At 45.4% G+C, this 22867-nt stretch overlaps 1 protein-coding gene, 2 non-coding genes and 1 pseudogene across 3 annotated transcripts in view; 1 reads left to right on the forward strand and 3 right to left on the reverse strand.

Moving 5' to 3' along the window:
- Positions 1-22867, forward strand: part of LOC143747602 (transmembrane 4 L6 family member 1-like) — a 484334-nt gene that overhangs the window by 235259 nt on the left and 226208 nt on the right. The window lies entirely within an intron of this gene.
- Positions 7765-7836, reverse strand: trnad-guc (transfer RNA aspartic acid (anticodon GUC)). Its single transcript has one exon. It is a non-coding gene; the product is annotated as a tRNA-Asp (tRNA).
- LOC143747622 (U6 spliceosomal RNA) lies at positions 18288-18385 on the reverse strand (annotated as a pseudogene).
- Positions 20823-20929, reverse strand: LOC143747624 (U6 spliceosomal RNA). Its single transcript, XR_013206779.1, has one exon. It is a non-coding gene; the product is annotated as a U6 spliceosomal RNA (small nuclear RNA).

Here is a 22867-nt window from a genome sequence, read left to right on the forward strand (position 1 = left end):
TATGTAGTTGAACCTTGCGGACTTCTATAAAGATCTAAGAGTTTATATATATCCTTGTATGCGTAACAAACACGGAGTGATTGGTATTAAACGAAATCGCTCAACTTGCTCGAGCCAAATATATGTAAGAAGTTAATGAAAAATATAGTTTTCTATGTTTTCCATCTTTGGAGTGAAAAGAGACCAAAACTAACATCACTGGTGTTCTTAGATAACGGCGTTTACGACCCAAAGGAATGTTCACAGAACTGCCACCCTCTCTGAATTCTAACCAAGGAGGAGAAATGAATCCTGTATTCATATATATACAGTATATGCTATTATATATCCACTTGAGAATTGTATGAACAATGTATCTAAGTTCCCTATTTCATGAGTTGCCTTTTTGTGGTTTGGTCTATGTTTCTCGACAACTCTAATGCGATAATGTTTTAAACTTGGCCAACTAATGTTTAACCAAATCCATTTGTGGCAAGTTTGGTCTTGATAAACTCCAATCTTCATTCCCCATTTGTTAATTGACATTACATTTTGCTAAACTTGTGACACATTAGTATTATAAGAATTGTGAAGATTCTGCTCTTAAACACCCTAATTTCGTCGGTTTCAAATGTCTCTCTCTTAGACAAAGAGCAATAAAAACCAAAGTCCCGCCTGTGAAATTCCAACCCTCTAATTGGCCAAGTCAACAGGAAGAGGCCGGATTTCTCCAAGGTGATAAATGACGCTTCCCTCCTCCGCTCGTCTCTCTGTTACTTGACTGTAAAAATGTAGGGTCTCGCCTCCGGGCGAGCTCTTCGCCTTTCTTTTATTTGTTTCTAGTTTAGTTTGTGTTTTTCAGTCTTAGATAAGTCTCCGTGTTTAATTCCAATCGACGAGTGAAAAGAACACCGCGTGACATATCTCTTCAGCAAATCCATCTACAAGGGACCTTTAAACGAGCGCGCGCTCGTTTTGAAGGATAAACACGCGCACGTGACCATGTGGCGAGAGACGCACACACGCTTCTTCCCCAGCCATGCGAAGATGTGACGTTAACTCCGTGTGATTTCCCCGTAGAGATCTTTATTTCTTTTCTTTGTTAGTCAAAGTTTTGTTTTCCGTAGTCGACTCTGCTCACTTCCACAAAGTGAAACAAACTTAGCCGAACTATTTTCCTTTGGTAATGTTACCCCAAAGACTTGGAAACTCCGTTCAACGCGCGCCAAGCAGCACCCAGTGACGCTTCCTAAAGGACTCCGCTCACGCACGCGCAGGAATGCCGCGACACAGAGAGACCCAGAAACTTAAGTATATCTCTTTATAGAGCTTCTAAGAAGCATTAAGATGATGTTTTTGTGTTGTCACAGGCAGGGGACTGTCAGGGGAATGTTGCCAATGCTCTCTCTCTCTCTCTCTCTCTCTCTCTCTGTCCCTTCCCCTCTCACACGTGTTTCCATTGTCCACACTCTATGCATTTCTCATTCATCGATGCCTTATCGTGTATTGTTGTTTATTATGTTTGTAAATACATATATCCCATGTAACCGTAGTAAATACATAAGTAGTTCTGCCTTATTAAATTCATTATATTCATCTGATTGATGTACTGCCTTTTTGCTCATTTAAGTCCCTTAAGTGCCAAAAGATCTTATAGCAACAAGCTTACAAATTAAAGATACTTTAAAGAGTATGTGTTTATAGGGCAGGAAACCCAATTCTTGTGGCCACAGAATTGCTTTTCCTGAAATCCTATAAAGTAAGATGATATTGTGGATTCCCACAGATATTAGTCTGACAATTGAGCTAATTAATTTTGCCTGGTTTGTAAAACGTGGTCCGTGCAGGTAATTGCAATCAACTTGTGGTTAAGTGCAAGGATACACAAGCATGCATGCAGGTAAAATTACATATCATCCCTTATCGGGAGTTTTATTAACATGTAAGACTGATCTAATCCAAACATGTATGAATAATTATTAATTACCAATTATTAATTATGATATGCAAATTCCCCACGGATTAGATCCGCCCAGAGTCTTTACAATGCTCTTACTGATATGGCAGCTAAACCGGCTTGTTTCTATGCAACTGTAGAAGTTTGTTCAGGTAGTGCAGCACAGAAGAAAATTATGCCTCCTGAATCAATAATTGATCTGTACAAAGACGTTTTCCTCCATTAGAACCAAAGTGGCATGGGCCACATCAAGTGATGTTGATTACAGCAGCTGCAGTATTGTGTCAGGGAAGGAAAACCTGGACTCATTGTACACACTGTAAAGTGTTCCCCCACCTACAGGGATAGGATAGGACACGAACCAGTGAAGAGACGAGGGAAGAACCGATTGCAACAGGCGGTCGGGGGCCAACCCTTCGGTGAAGAATCCCTCATAGGCCTTCCAATCCATTAATCCATCCTCACCTCACTGCATCTTTAGGTGTCAAAGGAATTAAGAAATAGGGAAAGATGGAACAATAGCAGACTCAGAAAAAGTTTACAAGCCTAGTGTTTGAACAAATACTGCTCTACTGTTGAGCAGACTCTGAAAAGTTTACAACCCTAGTGTTTGAACAAATACTGCTCTCCTGTCTTTTGTTTTCTTTCTTACTCTGTGCAGATACCACTGATGACTTCCCGAGACCCATACGCACTGACCTCGTCATCTGCGTATGAAGCCACAAGAAAACCTCAAGAAAACGACTAGACCCACTTCCGAGCCAACTATCACAAAAGGATAAAGAAAAGAAAAATAAAAAAATACACAACGCAGAGACTCACATACGAAACCTTCAGTCATCCATCAACATGATCAAGATTGTCGTACCAGTAACATCACAGACACTCTCGCTTCGCACAAGATAATGATCTTACAGAACAGAGTGGCCTTAGATTACAATCTAGCAACGCAAGGAGGAGTCTGCACCATCATCGGACCTGAGTGCTGCACCGGGTTTTAATGGATCCAACAGAGAACTTGAACAAAATCCAACAAGACATTCTTGATCTTTCAGCAAAATTACACCAGATGACTGAAGATAATTCTTCATGGTTCGGAAACTTGTTAGGTAAACTGTGGATATGATTAAAGGAAATAGCAATTCTGCTGTTATTTCTTCTACTAGCGTACTATCTATGCGTCCACAGTATCAAGTGTTTCATTCAACAAATGACTCACGCCCCCCACAAAGAAATGACAGTTCCAAACAGAAAAGACTATTACCCTTAAGAACTTCACAGACCCTAAATTTGCATGTTTGTTTCTGTGTCAGCATGCAATTGCAGAAACAGCAACACAGAAGCCTGTGCCTGTAACAATCACAAGTTACAAGAATTAACTTTTAAGTGTCTAAATTTGTATTTACCATTTGTCTCATCTCAGTACGAGAAGTCTATGCCTTTCCTGTTCTCATGTCTCAGCTCATTTACATGCTTTGTTCATCACAATGTAATCCCTCCCCCTTGAAATGTATATGAACTACAATGTAAAGACTAGATAAGACTAGACTTGACTTGACTTGGGTACGAAGCAGACTACAGCAAATAAAGAATCCTGCTTAAATAAGTCTCCTGGTTTTCGCTTCTGAGTTTTTCTACACTGAAGAAGGAAGAAGTTTACAACACTGGCATCCATACATTTTTATCTTGGTCTGAAATGCCCAAACTATAGTGAATATGAGAGAGTGAGAAAGTGAGAGAGAGAGTGTGTGTGTGTGTGTGTGTGTGTGTGTGTGTGTGTGTGTGTGTGTGTGTGTGTGTGTGTGTGTGTGTGTGTGTGTGTGTGTGTGTGTGTGAGTGAGATTATGAATGACATTTTTATGTGCATTTTAAATTGTTGTATGTTATACTGTAATAAATCCAAAAATAATGTTTGACTAAAAAGTTACTGAGTCTTTATTGAATCAGAGGGAAATGTTTTGACAGTTGTGGTTATAATTGCAACAATCCTGCATTATAATCTTGTTTCAATCAAGATAACCTAAATCTATTGATGGCTTTTATTCCATGGCTTGGTAGAATTCCAAAGTAGAATGCGGTCTGTTATTTCTTGATGCCATGAAAAACAGAGCGTTGCCATGGACGCAGTTCAGAGACGGAACTGACTATTTTCTTTAGTGGAAGCAATACAATCGTTTTTAAATCAATAAACTCCTTTTTAAATCAATATTTTGTGTCAAATTACTTATTTATTTGGTAGGTAGCCATGTAATAAGCGGGATAATGTATAGCGAGTATAATGTATTATATACTCGCTATACATTATCCCTTACGTGTTGTATGACTAAATCTCTCCATATTTCCTCAAAACTCACCAGAAGACATCATTTGAGGGGTCTTTTTTTGTTTTTAAATCTCCTGGGGAGCATACCCCCAAACCCCCCAATAATTGCTTTTTCACAAAGTACAATTTAAAGGGCACCTATTATGCCCCTTTTTACAAGATACAATATTGGTCTCGGGTGTCCCCAGAATGTATTTGTGAAGTTTCAGCACAAAATACCCCACAGTTAAATTATCATAACCATTTGAAAATGTCATTTTTGGGGCCTGTTTTAAAAAGAGGTGTTTTGGTGTGTACCACCTTAAATGTAAATGAGCTGCATATCCCCGCCCTGCCTTTGGATGAGGGATAAGCGGGATAATGTATAGCGAGGCAGTTGTTATAGCGAATAACAACTGCCTCGCTATACATTATCCCTTACGTGTTGTATGACTAAATCTCTCCATATTTCCTCAAAACTCACCAGAAGACATCATTTGAGGGGTCTTTTTTTGTTTTTAAATCTCCTGGGGAGCATACCCCCAAACCCCCCAATAATTGCTTTTTCACAAAGTACAATTTAAAGGGCACCTATTATGCCCCTTTTTACAAGATACAATATTGGTCTCGGGTGTCCCCAGAATGTATTTGTGAAGTTTCAGCACAAAATACCCCACAGTTAAATTATCATAACCATTTGAAAATGTCATTTTTGGGGCCTGTTTTAAAAAGAGGTGTTTTGGTGTGTACCACCTTAAATGTAAATGAGCTGCATATCCCCGCCCTGCCTTTGGATGAGGGATAAGCGGGATAATGTATAGCGAGGCAGTTGTTATAGCGAATAACAACTGCCTCGCTATACATTATCCCTTACGTGTTGTATGACTAAATCTCTCCATATTTCCTCAAAACTCACCAGAAGACATCATTTGAGGGGTCTTTTTTTGTTTTTAAATCTCCTGGGGAGCATACCCCCAAACCCCCCAATAATTGCTTTTTCACAAAGTACAATTTAAAGGGCACCTATTATGCCCCTTTTTACAAGATGTAATATAGGTCTCGGGTGTCCCCAGAATGTATTTGTGAAGTTTCAGCACAAAATACCCCACAGTTAATTTATCATAACCATTTGAAAATGTCATTTTTGGGGCCTGTTTTAAAAAGAGGTGTTTTGGTGTGTACCACCTTAAATGTAAATGAGCTGCATATCCCCGCCCTGCCTTTGGATGAGGGTGTAACTTGCATACCTATGGCAATAATCAGTCGGTAGAAGCAGAATAGATGAGGGTGAGAGACGAGACCCGCTGTTTTGTATGGCATTCAGCCGTACATGTTTGAACCGTAATCAGACCCAGATGATGAAGAGACTCCGGCAGAAGAAACACAAATGAGAATGGACCAGGATGTCTCTGAATGGTTATTTGATACATTTATGTGCTTATAGAGTTGTAATCGCGTCCCCTTTGCAATTATGGATGTGCAACACACACACAGACACACACAAACTGTGATAACGTTGGCGCAATTTTTTTTAATCTACAAACACAAATACTGTGATAACGTTTGCTACGTACAAACGAAATTACATTTATGCGAGGGACCTGTTGCGTCATGTTTACATTACTTGTCGTACAGGTGCTTATGTGGCAAATGTGAGAAGATGGCTACAGAACAAGAAAATATATGCTGCAGGGAGATAGAACAGGTATTAATTTATTTACATTTGTAATTGTTGCAAAAAATAATACGTGACATAAAACTGTCTGACGCTATTTGTTGTATCGAAGGTTACAAGACGGATGATAGCAATTTTGATGTCTTGTCTTTACAGAAAACATGCACAGTTTTTAATACAATATCTTTAAAAAATATATTTATAAACGTGTGGTTACACACTATACAAACAAAGGTTAAATTATTACACAGACATCCTATGACGACGACAACAACTTTAGACGCATTTGTTGTTGAATTGGCTGACATCGACTTTAATGAGTATTTGCTCAAAAATCATAAAATACACTTACTTCTACTGGAGGTGACGTTGGATCGCGAACAGTATAGGCAACGATCCACACTTGAGGATTAAATTTGAAGCAAGACCTGCTTTGAATTGACCCACGTTCACAAAACAGTCTGTCAGAAAATGATTTGCGCAAACATAAACGTATTTTGGAAGTTTAAGTGGCGCCTTTCCTTCCTAAATAAAATCTATCCACTGCGTTTTCAGTGTTCAGTGTTCAACCACTTTGTGTAATGTAGTGTAGAGAACAAAACACATTCAATGAAAACCGTAGCATTTTAAATTATGAATAATATCCATGCCCCCCCTCCTGAAACCTTATGCCACCCATTTGTCAGCCCAGGAAAAAATCTCTAGATCCGCCACTGCCCCCAACAAGGGCAAGCAGGATCTTTGGTTACCATGGCTACGATCAGATAAGTTGGTTTATTACTGTTAAGAATGTGGTCAGGGCCCCTGCCATTAGAACCTACAGACATAAAAACAGACTTCCCTGCATGTATTTGTCGATAAACGGATCTATAAATGAGCATGCATCCCAGAACATTTTTGTGAATGATTTACTGTATTGTGTTTTATGTATATTATGTATTTGATACTACGGTATGTATTTTATTATACAACTAACTGTAGTGTCACAAATGTATTAAAATGTTTTAATTTATGTTCAAAAGTATTTTAAACTGTTTGCCACGCTAGGTGGGTGTAGCGCTCATTACCTTTATACACTTTTTAACAAGCGTGCACCTAAAGATGTATGTCTGCAACCTGAAGACGTGTTTCCGTAGTGTAGTGGTTATCACGTTCGCCTCACACGGGAGGGCCAGCCGCACGTACGTGTAGACTTCCTTGACCCATGCTTGTTTGCTTAAAGGTGAAGACCCAACTTTATGTATGTTTTGTAAAATTCCCTTATCTGTCAAACATATTTTATTAGATTGTCCTGGACTTAACACAAGCAGAATGCTCAGGAAGTCTACGTGTGGCCAAAGGTATATTGCATCCGTATTGTTAAGCACTACCATAGAGAATGAATGGGAAAAGTTAAGGGAAGTTAAGCTTAACCATTTTCGGCTCCCGCACGAGGGCCAGCCGCACGTAGGTGTAGACTTCCTTGACCCACGCTTTTTTGCTTAAAGGTGAAGACCCAACTTTATGTATGTTTTGTAAAATTCCCTTATCTGTCAAACATATTTTATTAGATTGTCCTGGACTTAACACAAGCAGAATGTTCAGGAAGTCTACGTGTGGCCAAAAGGTATATTGCATCCGTATTGTTAAGCACTACCATAGATAATGAATGGGAAAAGTTAAGGGAAGTTAAGCTTAACCATTTTCGGCTCCCGCACCAGTTGACCTGGGTTCGATTCTCGGCCAACGCATTTCATTTTGCTCAAGCTGTCGTTAAAACAGTTTTCTGGGGACCCTGGCCAGCTCCTCCTCTAACTCGTTTGCTGCAGCAAAACTTTTGTACCGGTCTTTTGGCAGCAGTGTGGACTGGATCTCCCCGTCGGGGAATCGAACCCCGGTCTTCCGCGTGACAGGCGGAGATAATTTCCACTATACTAACAAGGAGTTGCAGAGACAGGTAGTTGTCCCCGATCAGCGCGACTTCCAGGAACAGTGACATGCGTCAAATGTGAAGTGTCTGTATAAAACGTGTTACATTTATAAACTAGAAACCTTGTTTTTTAATATGGAGCCTGGTAGGTCAGGTCAATAAGTTCATGCAATTTTTTTAAGTGCCAGGTCCAAACAAAAAGAGTTTCAGTTTATCTGCACCTGCCAGCTGCTAATGTATTTCGAGAATTCTTGCTGACCGCACAACAGGGCTTCCAGCCTACATCCAACGGTCTTGCGTTGGTGGTATAGTGCTGAGCAAAACTTTTGTTAAGGTCTCTTGGCAGCAGTAAAGGACTGGATCTCCCCGTCAGGGAATCCAACCTTGGTCTTCCGCGTGACAGGCAGAAATACTTTCCTAACGAGGAGTTGCAGACACACGTAGTTGTCCCCGATCAGTCTGACTTAGGATATTTACATTACACTGTTATGCTGATTGGATTAGGATGGGTAACACTCTCAGTCTAGGGCAAGTTCCTAAACTTGTATGCCTCATTTACATGCTTTTGTTTCAGAGTGTCTCCACCATTATGTAACGCCTCCCCCTGAAAGGGTATATGAACTATATGTATACTGCCTTAGTTAGACTTGACTTTTGATTTTGGACGAAGCAGACTATAGCAAATAAACAATCCTGCTTAAAAGATACAATCCCAAGTCTCCTGGTCTTCGCTTCTGAGTTGTTCTACACTTAAGAAGAACAAGCTTTACAACAATTCATTGGGCTATCATGCAATCAAACTAATCAAGAGTTGTAGACTTTGATGGGTTGTTGTTGTGTATTTTCATTTAGCTGTTCTCATGATTGCTGTATTTATAGACAACTGTGCCTAGGATCTTTAAGTTTAATCACACCACATGTAGCCATTTACACGTATTCCTACTTGGCATATGTAACTCTTTAGGTATTTACAGCACCGCTGGTCACTGTATTCAATTCAATTCAATTCAAATTTATTTGTATAGCGCTTTTCACAATACACATTGTCTCAAAGCAGCTTTACAGAAATTGCATTTCGGGAAATGTACATAGAAAAATACAGTTAGTTAATCAAGTATTAATTTATGGCATAACATATCGCCGGCTTTGAGTCGTCTCTTCACAGGCGTCGAGTCGTCTCTTCACAGGCGTTGGGGCATCTGAAGTCTCCGTGAGAGGCTGGATACAAACTGGAGCTGACGAACGCTATTTACCTCGGGACTAGCGTCCCGAGATAACAGCAGAAAGGCAGATGGGAAATAATTAGCATAGCTGATGTTCATAATGTTAATGCATTCGAACTGATTCAGCAGTATCAAAGGTTAAGCATTAAGTGAATGCTTGGTTAAAGAGATGCGTCTTTAATCTAGTTTTAAACTGGGACAGCGAGTCTGAGTCTCGTACAATATCAGGAAGGCTATTCCAGAGTTTAGGAGCTAAATGCGAGAACGCCCTCCCTCCTTTAGTGGACTTAGATATCCTAGGAATGACCAGAAGCCTCGAATTTAGTGATCTTAAAGAGCGCGATGGATTGTATGGCGATAGAAGGTCTGTATGATAAAAATGTGAAAACATCATAAGTAGAAGTTTATTTTAGCTCAAGTTTGCTCTGTGTGAATGTATTGTTCTGTTTCAGTGGTGTTCTGTGACTCAACCTTGAAGGGAAAAGATATTGCCTTTGTGGTCAAACCCTGTTCCCCAACGGCATCTGCTGAAGAAAGGGAGTGGACACACTCGTCGATGGCCCCAGAGTACAAGCATTAAAAAAAAGAGTTGGCAGGAAAACTGAGAGTGCGCTATAGACATTGGAGATGCACCAGTCCTTGACACAAGAGAACAAGAAAGAAAACAAAGAGTGGCAGGAGGGGATGAATCAAGTCCAGTGAAGCAGGCTTTGATCACAGCTGCAAAAAAATGGAGCGCTTCACGGATTTGCGTGTAATCCTTGCGCTCTGTGCCCAGCAATGCTCTCTGGATGCCGGCCAATCAGCAGCTCGGATTGTCGAGCGTTTGTCGAGCGTTTTCGGTTTTGGGCCAATCAGCAGCTCGTATTGTCGAGCGTTTGTTGAGCGTTTTCGGTTTTGAGCCAATCAGCAGCTCGTATTGTCGAGCGTTTGTCGAGCGTTTTGGGCCAATCAATTTCGACTCCAAACTGTAGTAACTACATCTAAGGAAGATAACCAGTTAGTCTGATCAAAGATTAAATACATTTTGAGAGATCGCTAGCATGTAATGTAATGTAATGTAATCCATTGCATTGGAAATGAACAGGACAACATGTGACGATCTCTGAAAACAAAATTAAATTATGAAAAGACCATACAGTTAGTATCTTTAGACCCTTAAGATTATAATATCACCACGTGAAAACAAAATATAAAGTTTAAGTGTATGTTTTATGCATTAACAATAAGCCTGTTTGTTTAATGGCTGCCAGTGCATAGGGGGCTGACCCTGGGGTCATTATTTATCTGTTGTGTCAAGTTATGTTAATTTGTTAACATTAATATTTCAATAGTGAATGTGTAGTACTAGTATATCATTAATCTTATGTATGATATTCCTGTTAATATGGCAATTAACATGTAGTTTAACCTGTAATGCTGGCTTAACGCTGTGCTGTGTCATTGTAGAGATGGTTTTTGCAAATTTTAAAGTGACGGCCTCGCAGCAGCTTGTCCTGCGGGCCTCTGATGAGGCGGCGGCCTTCATCGCCGGCAAGGGGCCACGCGGGACCGCCGCTGCTGCGAGGGCCAAGAAGCCAGAGGAGGTGGAGAAGGAGGCCCAAGCCCACGTCATCTCAAAGGGCGGTGACCCTGGTAACCCCATGCTGGTGCTGGGCTGCCACAGCATCCAGTTTGGCAAGTACCAGGGTCAAACTTTCAGTTGGCTCCTGGAGAACGACGTGGGCTACACCACGCAGTTGGTTGCCAGCCACCAGCGGGAGGGGGAGAAAAGTGCCTCCGACAGCCCCCTTATGGCCAACAAGGACGCACTCGCCCGGTACTCGTGCGCCCACCCTGCTTTTGCTGAGCAGCTGCGTTACCACCGGGTGCACGAGGAGGCCCGGGCTCGCGCCACTCAGCCCGGGTGTGAGGGCGAGGCGCTTGTTGGCTTTGTGGACTACAAGGGGGCCACCCTGAAGGACCTGTACGACTCCACGGAGAAGAAGCACCAGACGTAAGTCCTGTTGTGGTGAAGGGCAGTGTACTGTTGACAGGGTGCTGTGACTTGTTTATATGCGTATTAATCTTTGATCATTGTTTTGCATATTTGTCAAGTGGCTACGGCGGAAGACACCGCAGCCTGGGACCTCGATGGACGCCGCCAGGAAGTACATCCTGGGCCGAGACAAGGAGCAGTCGGCAGAGGTGGCTGCTACCCCCCCACCTCCCACCAGCAGCAGCAGCAGCAGCACCCCCACCACCAGCAGTGGCCCCAGCAAGGCCGCTGCTTCCACCGCGCTGCCGCCACGCAAGCCGATCGCTCCCATGTTCTCGGCCCTACTGGGAAGGCGTCCAATGGCCCCAGGTGAGCTGCAGGCCAAGGTCAGGAAGCTGATGACCACACCAGCACGGCCTGCAGTTCCAGGTAGATCTCTTTCTTTCTCTTTAACACAACAGTGGTTCAGTGTACAGGATTAACTAACCATTGCCCTCCCACCCCACAGCGGTGTCTACATCCGTCAGAGACCAGCGCCCCTCGGTTCCCCCCCCACAGAGGTGACGGACGAGGATCTGGTCCAGATGGCCACTGACTTAGAAACGGGTAACTGGCACCACACTGGACACGTCACACTGTAACATTTGCCCTCAATATATATTCTTCTGGCGGTATTTTTGTATTAACTGAAATGGTTTCATTTACTGGTCTCTACAGCTGATGCTTGAAGACCAAAGGTAGGTTTGGCAGGTAATGTAGCCGTCTTTGTCGGTGGTAGATGTGTAGAACGTAGTGGCAATGTAGATTTGCTTAACCACCTTCACATGTCTACTTCCCTTGGCCCTGCTGGATCTCTTGACATTCACCTTGTAGCACTAAACCATCTGCCCTATCACTGGCATGCTGTACGTCATCTAATCACTTGCATTCTGCACGTCATCTAATCACTGGCATGCTGCACGTCATCAACGATCTGGTCCAGATGGCCACTGACTTAGAAACGGGTAACTGGCACCACACTGGACACGTCACACTGTAACATTTGCCCTCAATATATATTCTTCTGGCGGTATTTTTGTATTAACTGTAATGGTTTCATTTACTGGTCTCTACAGCTGATGCTTGAAGACCAAAGGTAGGTTTGGCAGGTAATGTAGCCATCTTTGTCGGTGGTAGATGTGTAGAACGTAGTGGCAATGTAGATTTGCTTAACCACCTTCACATGTCTACTTCCCTTGGCCCTGCTGGATCTCTTGACATTCACCTTGTAGCACTAAACCATCTGCCCTATCACTGGCATGCTGTACGTCATCTAATTACTTGCATTCTGCACGTCATCTAATCACTGGCATGCTGCACGTCATTAACACTCAGACTCACTTAGTCTTGCCTGCCTGTGTGTTGCCCAATGACTATCATTGTGCTGATGCCATTTTGTTGTGTGTGAATGTGTCTGAAGCTCACGTACAGGTCCTTCAGACTCTCCCGCTGGTGGTGAGGCCTCCATCTCCACCTCCTCCGGCATTGTCCTCCATCCCTCCCCCACCGCCACCACCTCGAGTTGCGGCTGCTCCACCTACGCTCGCGGTTCCGGCTCGGGCTCAGGCGTTGACCAGAGAGGAGCCCCGTCGCGTCTCCGTGGAGGAGACGCAATCTGGGGAGGCCACCCTGGCACCAGCGCCGGCGAAGAGGAAGAGGAAGGAGAGGAAAGTGGAGCAGGCAGAACGCCCACTCCTGCTTCGGCTGAGGCCTTCTTCGCGTGTCGGCTGTTCCTCTGGACGCCCCTGCGTCTGTGGGGCGTCCGGCCAACATGCTGTAATAGGGCCCTCACCAAGTGTGGGCTCTACAGGACCATCCGGAGGGTCCTGGACATCGACGGCTGGTACTTGATGGCCACCGAGTACCTGGAGTGCCGTCGGTGTAAGAGGAAGGTAGCTGCCTGGTCGCAGGAGGTCGTGGGTCAGCTGGGAGAGGGGCATCGCGCCCTCTTCCCGGCAATCCTCACCTACAAGTAAGTAGCTGTCTGAACACTGTCACAGTATGTCTGTTTGTGGCGCCCTCTTCCCGGCAATCCTCACCTACAAGTAAGTAGCTGTCTGAACACTGTCACAGTGTGTCTGTGTGTGGCGGCCTCTTGCCGGCAATCCTCACCTACAAGTAAGTACCTGTCTGAACACTGTCACAGTGTGTCTGTGTGTGGCTCTTCTGTAACACATGATGTGCTCCTCTCTGTAGGCTTGCCTGCGACCGGCGGGTAATCATTCAGCTGCGTGAGCGTACTCGGGGGAACAGCGCCACGCAGCTGTACAAAAAACTCTGTGAGGCACACACAGAGGCCTGGATGCGGAGGTCCATACACTACCTCAGTGTCATGTAGCCCTTCACGTCGCGAGGTGTCGTGCGCATGTGCACCCCACCACCAAAACCGCCACCCGTGCCCCAGTACGCGTGGCTGTTAATGGTGTACTGCCACGGCATCCTCTCCCGCCTGGAGGACGTGAAGGCCCGGGTCACCTCCGTCTTTGGAACGGTTTTGAAGATGGATTCGACCAAGAAGGTAAATGTGGTGCTATGTATTTATAAATATATATGTATATAAATGTGGTGCGGAGTATCACGCTCTGGCTATGTGCGTGCAGCCTTACTGAGAGGATTTATTCTTTCAAACAGGTGACCCGGAAGCTCGCCGGTGCTGCCGCCCAGACCGCAGCGTGGGCAACGAACGTCGGCAACGAGCACGGACAGGTGCTCATGTCCGTGCTCACGGACGCCGAGGGTGCCGGCCTGTTGCCCATGGCTGCGGGGTTAATGCGGCGGTATCGGGACGCTGGGGTGGAGCCGCCTCAGCTCCTCTACGTCGACCGGGACTGTTGTTCGTCCCACGGGGGATCCAAGACAGCTGACATGTTCGGGAAGTGGGACAAGCTGGTGGTCCGGCTGGACATCTGGCACCTGATGCGGCGGTTCGCGTCAGGTGCGTTGTGGCAAAAACAATAATTAAACAAACAGCATCACAGTAAGAGACATCATGGTTCCATAACTTGATATAACATGCATTTTTCCATAACAGGTGTCACCACCGAGAGCCACCAGCTGTATAAACCCTTCCTGCAGCAGCTGTCTTCGTGCATCTTCCTGTGGGACCCAGAGGACGCAGCCCGGTTGCTCAAGGCGAAGAAGAGGATGCTTGAGGCGCAGGGGATGACCTTCTCGTCCGACGCCGGAGTGTGGAGGCACGTCAGCCGCAAGAATATGGCTCTCCATTGCCGTCGCCGCACGCGTGGAGCGGCGGAGACGGAGCGGCTGATCGGTGACCTCCTGGAAACCTTCGGCGGTGCCAACGGACGAGACACCATGGGGATTTCCCTGCTGGACCAAGACCGCATCCAGAAGATCTGGACGGAGCAGCGGCGCCACCTCCATTGCATCCAGGACCCGCCGGGCGTGGAGCTGTACACTGAGACCGGCAGGATGACCAAGGGGGGGATCAGCCTGCCGGTGTACCGTTGTGCACGAGGCTCCACGTCCCTGGAGTCGTTCCACCTGCATCTCAACCGCTTCATTCCAGGTATGTTTCACATTCTTCACTGTCATGTCAATCTTTCACTGTCATCGACTCGCTGTCATTCACATTGTGTGCACTGAATAAACTGCAAACAGATCTGTGTTCCTCCTCAGGAGAAAGTGCCAATCCCTGGCACTTCCAGTCATTTCTCCTGTAGGGGTTGACGCGGTGGAACGCCGACAGGGCGGCGTCCGTGGCACAGGAGGGACGGCTGCTGCTCCGCTCCTACAATGGCCCCCTGCAGCACTCCCTTGACCAGCTCAGCCAAAGGGTGCTTGGCACGAGTATGGTCAAGGATTACACCAAGCCCAGGGAGTACACGGGTAAGAACACAATAGCCACCGCGCTTACACGTGTCCACACTGAATGATATTTGTACCAGACTGACTGATGCGATTTGTGTTGTTGTACTTCAGGGGAAATCATCGGCATCGAGTACCTGTACTCCCAGACGGGCAGAGTGCTGCAGGACGTCAGCTTGTACCCTGACATTCCGGACGCGGGGGGGGGGGGTTCCCCAACTCGTCGAGGATGACGAGCTCGCCGACGGCCCGCAGGAGGTGGAGGACCTCACCCTGCACGTGCCTGGCGAGTTCCCTGCTCCTCAGACGGACCCGCGGTCAGGGCGACCGGCTGACGCACCCGCGCCCGAGCCATCCAGTCCGACCGGTGCCCACGAGCCCGCACCCCACTCCCCCGGCCGGTCCTCGCCAGAGCCTCAGCAGGCTGCTGAGGTAAGCACGCCACCTCTTTGTGGTCTGCGACTGCAGTGCATCTCGCATCACCAAAAACTGCGCTCGCTCTGTTCCATCCAACTGACTTATTGTTTTCCATCTCTTCTTGTGTGTCTGCAGGACTACAGAGGACCGGATGACCAGCCGGGGTACCTGGCCGTGGTCCAGTTGGCCACGGCCTTGGTGGGGTTGCGTCACGACCCGGCCTTGTCCGAGGGGAGGGTAGACGAGCTTATCAGGCTCTACGAGGCCCTGTCACCGTACGACAGGGCCCGAGTAGTTTACCCTCCCCGCTACAGGGACAGGCCAGCTCAGGGGCGCTTCATGGCAGCCAAGCCGCACCAGTATACCTGGTGTGGAAAGCTTGAGACAGTAAGGCTACGCTTCCATCATACATTTCCCTGGTGTACAAACAAGCTGCTTTATGTAATGTTGCCCATTATCATGCTCATATCTGTCATTGTTTTTGTCCATTGTCCACAGCTGCCTGGTCGGAGAGACCTCTGGACCTGCCAGCAGTCCCAGCGCAAGCCGGCTGGTAAAGGCAGTATGCACCCAGCTCTGCCGCTTGATCCCCTCGGGCAGCCGTGCGCGCGGTGCCCGGAGGTCGCGGTGGGACAGCATACTGCTTCGGTACCAGCACATCCGGGACCTTGTGCTGGGCCACCAGAGGCTGATGGCTCGGGCGCCCATACAGCTCTTTGAGCTGAACGCCAGGACCCTCTCGCTGTGGTATGTTTGATGCTTTTGATGTTATGGTAATGACATGCTTGAATGGCATACTCTCAAAATTGTACATGTAACTAAAACACTACGTTGAAATCCGTTTTCAGGTTCACCAGGATGCAGCGGGAGAAGGAGAGGACTGTGCTAGCGTCAGGCGTTGCAGCAGAGGGACGACCACCAGCGGCAGCGGCAGCGGCAGCGGGTTCGGCGCCGTGCCCAGCAACAGCGGTGGATCGTTCTCCGGCAGCAGCAACAGGCCAGGCAAGGACAGCAGCGCCAAGGGCGGCGGGACCTCTGGCAGCAGCACCGGCTGTGGCAGCACCGGTGCCTGTTCTGCCAGCGCCAGTGCGCCCACTGGCGCCTTTACCGCTTGCCCCCTCAGCTGTTGTCCTGGCCATACCACCGGCTGCTGCAGCTGCAACAGGACCTTTTCCGGCAACACAGCCTCTCTTTCTGGACCTCTCACTGCCCCAGCAGAGTGTGAGGGTGCTCCCCATCCCAACGCTCCCTCGGACCACGCCAGCCCCACACGTCCTCCCTCTGCCGCTGGCCGCCGCACATCACGCCGGCCCTCGGCTGCCTGCACCACCTCCTGCTCCCCCTCCTCAGCCTCGCTCTGCGTACAAAACTGAATGGCTGAGGAGGAATAGGGCTGAGCAGAGGGCAGCGGCAGGAACAGTTGTCGCTGCCCGGGCCGGCGTGCCACAAGAACAAAAGTGCAGGAGATGCGGCCAGCCAAAGCGGAGGGAGACCGGACACACCCGCTACGGCAATGTACATTTTTGCTCTGCCGCCGCAGCGGGTAAGAGTGTGGAGGACTGGCTGAGGGAGATGAAGGACCAGGGTCGAGCCCCGGACTGATTTCGCATTCTCGCTGGGGCAGGTGTATATAGTTGTTTCAGTGTTTGTTTGTTTGTTTTTTAAAGACATTGACTTTACCCTCCACAAGGACCGGGACCTTGCCGCGGTGTGGAGGCTTCCTACAAACACCGGTCCACACCTGCCACAACTTTTCTACAGCAAAAAAAACATTGTGTATCCCATTCACACCTGTATAACATTGCCATGCCTTTGTACTATTCTGATTCTTTACACTGACAAGTTATATAGGCCTATACTGTGTGTCTGCTGCCTATCATATGGCTTAAGAAAAAGAAAAGAAAACATTGTCTGTCCCATTCACACCTGTATAACACATTCACACCTGTATAACACATTGTCATGCATTTGTGCTGTTATGATTTTATGTGCTGACAAGTTATATAGGCCTTTTGGACATGTGGGTATGTTCAATAATGTGGTCACTGTCTTTGGAGTTACGTCCAGTTGCCACTGGCTCTGTTGCCGCCGCGTTGGTACTTCACACTGTATGCTGCTGCATTATTTATCCATGCATGTCTGTAATGAGCCCTTATACTATGCGTCTGTCTGCTGTGATTGATGTGGTTTAAAATAAGAGGAATGAAGCCTTGTGCCACTGTTCTGCATCAATACCACTGTTCTGCATCTCGCCCCAGAACATTTATGCCATGTGTCTGCTCTGATGCTCTATTTTTATTATTATTACTATCATCATCACCATCATCATCATCATCATCATCATCATCATCAAAATCATCATGTTTTATTGTATTGTAGTTTGAAATAAATAATCTATTTCACACTGTAGTCTACTGCTGCTGTGTTTGGTGTTTTCTGCATCTATACATCATCATCATCATCAACAACAACAACAACAACAACTGATATTTAATTGATATTTTTTTTACTGAAGAAAAAGGTGAAACGAATAATACACGGCATGTAACTTTTATTTATACATTGAAATAAAATTATTGACATAATATAAATGTAATATAATGTTTAACATAACAAATTTTAATATATATGCAGAAAAAGGTGAAACAATATAAATACAATATATCTATGCAGAAAAGGGTGAAACAATATAAAAAGGGGAAACAATATGAATATATTATTTAACATTAACAATATAAATACAATATAATGTTTAACACAACAGATTTTAATATCTATGCAGAAAAAGGTGAAACAAATAATGCACGGCATGTTACTTTCATGTATACACATGAAATAGGCATAATATGAATATAATAGTGTGTAATATAATGTTTAATATTTGTGCTTCGGTCGGGATTCGATCCTGCGCTTTGATGGTGTCCCGTTTGTACCGCGTTTGTGCGACTGGGCATGCGCGAAGGCACTAATGCGCATGCGCGAAAACAGAGAAGAACGATGGCGAAGCTTTTCGCAAGGGCCATGCTAATCTTCTCTGTATCGATCCAATTTTAGTATATGTGCTGCCTTAGCAAGCACAGGTTTGGTGCCCAGCTCAAGGCATATCTACACCTTGGGTTCCAGCGAGCTATCACCAAGGTGGTAGGGCCCAGCGAGTCATCTCGCCTCTGCATACCTTTGCTTGACACAATGATTGATGCAAAAGCTCAATGAGTTTAGGAATAGGACATCTTAGAGCTTTAGGGTTCACAAATGGCCAATTCCACCATGATGTATGAGAGCATCTACTGAAAGAATGGGGTGGGCAGACTTATGGATGGTACCAAAATACAAGCTCTGAATGGGCTGTGTCCTCCAGATTTTCGAGAAAAAATCGAGTTGGCAGAAAAACGGAAAGTGCTTAGCCGTTTGCGCCACCGTTGCATGCACTCGATGTAACTGGACACGAACTGCAGCAGGAGGAATTAATCTTCTGGAGACTTTGAGGTAGAGGCCCTCTGACACACGTCGGAAACAAAAACTTAAAGGACTTCACAGATTTTTTTATTTGATTTATTCTTTGATTTTTTCTCTAAATCGGTCTCCTTTCAGCATAGGCGCTGCCTTAACAAGCAAAAAGGCTCAGCTAATTTGAGGCATATGCACACCTGGGGGCCCAGCAAGTCCTCACCAAGGTGGTAGAGCCCAGCGAGCCATTTCACCACTTTAAAAAAACCTTGTTTATTAGTGTAGCCTGCCTTCCAGAGGATACATATTCACACACTTTGTAATTCATTCACTGGGCTATCATGCATTCAAACTAATCAAGAGTTGTAAACTTTGATGGGTTGCTGTTGTGTAATTTCATTTAGCTGTTCTCATGATTGCTGCATTTATAGACAACTGTGCCTAGGGTCTTGAAGTTCAATCACACCACATGTATGTTTTTCCACATTTTTTTCCACTTGGCATATGTAACTCTTTAGGTATTTACAGCACCGCTGGTCACTGTATGATAAAAATGTGAAAACATCATAAGTAGAAGTTTATTTTAGCTCAAGTTTGCTCTGTGTGAATGTATTGTTCTGTTTCAGTGGTGTTCTGTGACTCAACCTTGAAGGGAAAAGATATTGCCTTTGTGGTCAAACCCTGTTCCCCAACGGCATCTGCTGAAGAAAGGGAGTGGACACACTTGTCGATGGCCCCAGAGTACAAGCATAAAAAAAAGAGTTGGCAGGAAAACTTAGAGTGCGCTATAGACATTGGAGATATTGCCTTTGTGGTCAAACCCTGTTCCTCAACGGCATCTGCTGAAGAAAGGGAGTGGACACACTCGTCGATGGCCCCAGAGTACAAGCATAAAAAAAAGAGTTGGCAGGAAAACTGAGAGTGCGCAATCAGTTTAGGAATAGGACATCTTAGAGCTTTAGGGTTCATAAATGGCCAATTCCACCATGATGTATGAGAGCATCTACTGAAAGAATGGGGTGGGCAGACTTATGGATGGTACCAAAATACAAGCTCTGAATGGGCTGTGTCCTCCAGGTTTTCGAGAAAAAATCGAGTTGGCAGAAAAACGGAAAGTGCTTAGCCGTTTGCGCCACCGTTGCATGCACTCGATGTAACTGGACACGAACTGCAGCAGGAGGAATTAATCCTCTGGAGACTTTGAGGTAGAGGCCCTCTGACACACGTCGGAAACAAAACCTAAAAGGACTTCACAGATTTTTTTATTTGATTTATTCTTTGATTTTTTCTCTAAATCGGTCTCCTTTCAGCATAGGCGCTGCCTTAACAAGAAAAACGGCTCCGATAATTTGAGGCATATGCAGACCTGGGGGCCCAGCAAGTCCTCACCAAGGTGGTAGAGCCCAGCGAGCCATTTCACCACTTTAAAAAGAACTTGTTTATTAGTGTAGCCTGCCTTCCAGAGGATACATATTCACACACTTTGTAATTCATTCACTGGGCTATCATGCATTCAAACTAATCAAGAGTTGTAAACTTTGATGGGTTGCTGTTGTGTATTTTCATTTAGCTGTTCTCATGATTGCTGCATTTATAGACAACTGGCCCTAGGGTCTTGAAGTTCAATCACACCACATGTATGTTTTTCCACATTTACACGTATTCCTACTTGGCATATGTAACTCTTTAGGTATTTACAGCACCGCTGGTCACTGTATGATAAAAATGTGAAAACATCATAACTAGAAGTTTATTTTAGCTCAAGTTTGCTCTGTGTGAATGTATTGTTCTGTTTCAGTGGTGTTCTGTGACTCACCTTGAAGGGAAAAGATATTGCCTTTGTGGTCAAACCCTGTTCCCCAACGGCATCTGCTGAAGAAAGTGAGTGGATACACTTGTCGATGGCCCCAGAGTACAAGCATAAAAAAAAGAATTGGCAGGAAAACTGAGAGTGCGCTATAGACATTGGAGATGCACCAGTTCTTGACACAAGAGAACAAGAATGAAAACAAAGAGTGGCAGGAGGGGATGAATCAAGTCCAGTGAAGCAGGCTTTGATCACAAATGCAAAAATATGGAGCGCTTCACGGATTTGCGTGTCATCCTTTCGCAGGGGCCATGCTAATCTTCTCTGTATCGATCCAATTTTAGTATATGTGCTGCCTTAGCAAGCACAGGTTTGGTGCCCAGCTCAAGGCATATCTACACCTTGGGTTCCAGCGAGCTATCACCAAGGTGGTAGGGCCCAGCGAGTCATCTCGCCTCTGCATACCTTTGCTTGACACAATGATTGATGCAAAAGCTCAATGAGTTTAGGAATAGGACATCTTAGAGCTTTAGGGTTCACAAATGGCCAATTCCACCATGATGTATGAGAGCATCTACTGAAAGAATGGGGTGGGCAGACTTATGGATGGTACCAAAATACAAGCTCTGAATGGGCTGTGTCCTCCAGATTTTCGAGAAAAAATCGAGTTGGCAGAAAAACGGAAAGTGCTTAGCCGTTTGCGCCACCGTTGCATGCACTCGATGTAACTGGACACGAACTGCAGCAGGAGGAATTAATCTTCTGGAGACTTTGAGGTAGAGGCCCTCTGACACACGTCGGAAACAAAAACTTAAAGGACTTCACAGATTTTTTTATTTGATTTATTCTTTGATTTTTTCTCTAAATCGGTCTCCTTTCAGCATAGGCGCTGCCTTAACAAGCAAAAAGGCTCAGCTAATTTGAGGCATATGCACACCTGGGGGCCCAGCAAGTCCTCACCAAGGTGGTAGAGCCCAGCGAGCCATTTCACCACTTTAAAAAAACCTTGTTTATTAGTGTAGCCTGCCTTCCAGAGGATACATATTCACACACTTTGTAATTCATTCACTGGGCTATCATGCATTCAAACTAATCAAGAGTTGTAAACTTTGATGGGTTGCTGTTGTGTAATTTCATTTAGCTGTTCTCATGATTGCTGCATTTATAGACAACTGTGCCTAGGGTCTTGAAGTTCAATCACACCACATGTATGTTTTTCCACATTTTTTTCCACTTGGCATATGTAACTCTTTAGGTATTTACAGCACCGCTGGTCACTGTATGATAAAAATGTGAAAACATCATAAGTAGAAGTTTATTTTAGCTCAAGTTTGCTCTGTGTGAATGTATTGTTCTGTTTCAGTGGTGTTCTGTGACTCAACCTTGAAGGGAAAAGATATTGCCTTTGTGGTCAAACCCTGTTCCCCAACGGCATCTGCTGAAGAAAGGGAGTGGACACACTTGTCGATGGCCCCAGAGTACAAGCATAAAAAAAAGAGTTGGCAGGAAAACTTAGAGTGCGCTATAGACATTGGAGATATTGCCTTTGTGGTCAAACCCTGTTCCTCAACGGCATCTGCTGAAGAAAGGGAGTGGACACACTCGTCGATGGCCCCAGAGTACAAGCATAAAAAAAAGAGTTGGCAGGAAAACTGAGAGTGCGCAATCAGTTTAGGAATAGGACATCTTAGAGCTTTAGGGTTCATAAATGGCCAATTCCACCATGATGTATGAGAGCATCTACTGAAAGAATGGGGTGGGCAGACTTATGGATGGTACCAAAATACAAGCTCTGAATGGGCTGTGTCCTCCAGGTTTTCGAGAAAAAATCGAGTTGGCAGAAAAACGGAAAGTGCTTAGCCGTTTGCGCCACCGTTGCATGCACTCGATGTAACTGGACACGAACTGCAGCAGGAGGAATTAATCCTCTGGAGACTTTGAGGTAGAGGCCCTCTGACACACGTCGGAAACAAAACCTAAAAGGACTTCACAGATTTTTTTATTTGATTTATTCTTTGATTTTTTCTCTAAATCGGTCTCCTTTCAGCATAGGCGCTGCCTTAACAAGAAAAACGGCTCCGATAATTTGAGGCATATGCAGACCTGGGGGCCCAGCAAGTCCTCACCAAGGTGGTAGAGCCCAGCGAGCCATTTCACCACTTTAAAAAGAACTTGTTTATTAGTGTAGCCTGCCTTCCAGAGGATACATATTCACACACTTTGTAATTCATTCACTGGGCTATCATGCATTCAAACTAATCAAGAGTTGTAAACTTTGATGGGTTGCTGTTGTGTATTTTCATTTA

Source organism: Siphateles boraxobius, unplaced genomic scaffold (assembly GCF_051911475.1).
Source record: "Siphateles boraxobius isolate OS27281-9 unplaced genomic scaffold, OSU_SipBor_1 23, whole genome shotgun sequence".
NCBI lineage: Eukaryota > Metazoa > Chordata > Actinopteri > Cypriniformes > Leuciscidae > Siphateles > Siphateles boraxobius.